Source organism: Notolepis coatsorum (assembly GCF_963971535.1).
Source record: "Notolepis coatsorum genome assembly, chromosome: 13".
NCBI classification, from domain to species: domain Eukaryota; kingdom Metazoa; phylum Chordata; class Actinopteri; order Aulopiformes; family Paralepididae; genus Notolepis; species Notolepis coatsorum.
The window spans coordinates 64,434,140-64,436,639 of record NC_140177.1 but is presented as its reverse complement, the minus strand read 5'-3'; positions in this window follow the sequence as shown (position 1 = coordinate 64,436,639).

Here is a 2,500-nt window from a genome sequence, read left to right as displayed (position 1 = left end):
GGCGTGGGTTCGAATCCCACCGCTGTCAAGGGAGTTTTTCCTGACAGACCTAGAAGTGAGACAGTGGAGAGCCCTGGAGAAATATGCAAACCTGAGAGCTCCACAATGAACACAGTGGGACGTGAAATAGGACACTCAGTTGATTGACATTCAACTTTGCAATCATTTGGTTCTACTGAGGAGTAGAATCTGGAAGAATATTAGATGGCATAGGAGGAGATATTTAGGATAAAATTTTGCTTTCTCTGTTATAGTAGACAGCAGCAGATAGCGTGGCTGAGCGGTCTAAGGCGCTGGATTAAGGCTCCAGTCTCTTCGGGGGCGTGGGTTCGAATCCCACCGCTGTCAAGGGAGTTTTTCCTGACACAGACCTAGAAGTGAGACAGTGGAGAGCCCTGGAGAAATATGCAAACCTGAGAGCTCCACAATGAACACAGTGGGACGTGAAATAGGACACTCAGTTGATTGACAATCAACTTTGCAATCATTTGGGTCTACTGAGGAGTAAAATCTGGAGGAGTTGGAGAACAATCAAATGGCGTATGAGGAAACATTTAGGTTTCAACTTTGCTTTCTCAATTAGAGCAGACAGCAGCAGATAGTGTGGCTGAGTGGTCTAAGTTGCTGGATTAAGGCTCCAGTCTCTTCGGGGGCGTGGGTTTGAATCCCACCGCTGTCAAGGGAGTTTTTCCTGACACAGACCTAGAAGTGAGACGGTGGAGATCCCTGGAGAAATCTGAAAAACTGAGAGCTCCACAATGAACACACTGATGTTAAATAGCACTCTCAGTTGATTGACATACAACTTTGCAATCATTTGGGTCTACTGAGGAGTAGAATCTGAAAGAAAATTAGCTTGCATAGGAGGAGATATTTAGGATAAAATTTTGCTTTCTCTGTTATAGTAGACAGCAGCAGATAGCGTGGCCGAGCGGTCTAAGACGCTGGATTAAGGCTCCAGTCTCTTCGGGGGCGTGGGTTTGAATCCCACCGCTGTCAAGGGAGTTTTTCCTGACACAGACCTAGAAGTGAGACAGTGGAGAGCCCTGGAGAAATATGCAAACCTGAGAGCCCCACAATGAACACACTGATGTTAAATAGGACTCTCAGTTGATTGACATACAACTTTGCAATCATTTGGGTCTACTGAGGAGTAGAATCTGGAAGAAAATTAGCTGGCATAGGAGGAGATATTTAGGATAAAATTTTGCTTTCTCGGTTATAGTAGACAGCAGCAGATAGCGTGGCCGAGCGGTCTAAGGCGCTGGATTAAGGCTCCAGTCTCTTCGGGGGCGTGGGTTCGAATCCCACCGCTGTCAAGGGAGTTTTTCCTGACAGACCTAGAAGTGAGACAGTGGAGAGCCCTGGAGAAATATGCAAACCTGAGAGCTCCACAATGAACACAGTGGGACGTGAAATAGGACACTCAGTTGATTGACATTCAACTTTGCAATCATTTGGTTCTACTGAGGAGTAGAATCTGGAAGAATATTAGATGGCATAGGAGGAGATATTTAGGATAAAATTTTGCTTTCTCTGTTATAGTAGACAGCAGCAGATAGCGTGGCTGAGCGGTCTAAGGCGCTGGATTAAGGCTCCAGTCTCTTCGGGGGCGTGGGTTCGAATCCCACCGCTGTCAAGGGAGTTTTTCCTGACACAGACCTAGAAGTGAGACAGTGGAGAGCCCTGGAGAAATATGCAAACCTGAGAGCTCCACAATGAACACAGTGGGACGTGAAATAGGACACTCAGTTGATTGACAATCAACTTTGCAATCATTTGGGTCTACTGAGGAGTAAAATCTGGAGGAGTTGGAGAACAATCAAATGGCGTATGAGGAAACATTTAGGTTTCAACTTTGCTTTCTCAATTAGAGCAGACAGCAGCAGATAGTGTGGCTGAGTGGTCTAAGTTGCTGGATTAAGGCTCCAGTCTCTTCGGGGGCGTGGGTTTGAATCCCACCGCTGTCAAGGGAGTTTTTCCTGACACAGACCTAGAAGTGAGACGGTGGAGATCCCTGGAGAAATCTGAAAAACTGAGAGCTCCACAATGAACACACTGATGTTAAATAGCACTCTCAGTTGATTGACATACAACTTTGCAATCATTTGGGTCTACTGAGGAGTAGAATCTGAAAGAAAATTAGCTGGCATAGGAGGAGATATTTAGGATAAAATTTTGCTTTCTCTGTTATAGTAGACAGCAGCAGATAGCGTGGCCGAGCGGTCTAAGACGCTGGATTAAGGCTCCAGTCTCTTCGGGGGCGTGGGTTTGAATCCCACCGCTGTCAAGGGAGTTTTTCCTGACACAGACCTAGAAGTGAGACAGTGGAGAGCCCTGGAGAAATATGCAAACCTGAGAGCTCCACAATGAACACAGTGGTACGTGAAATAGGACACTCAGTTGATTGACATTCAACTTTGCAATCATTTGGGTCTACTGAGGAGTCAAATCTGGAGGAGTTGGAGAACAATCAAATGGCGTATGAGGAAACATTTAG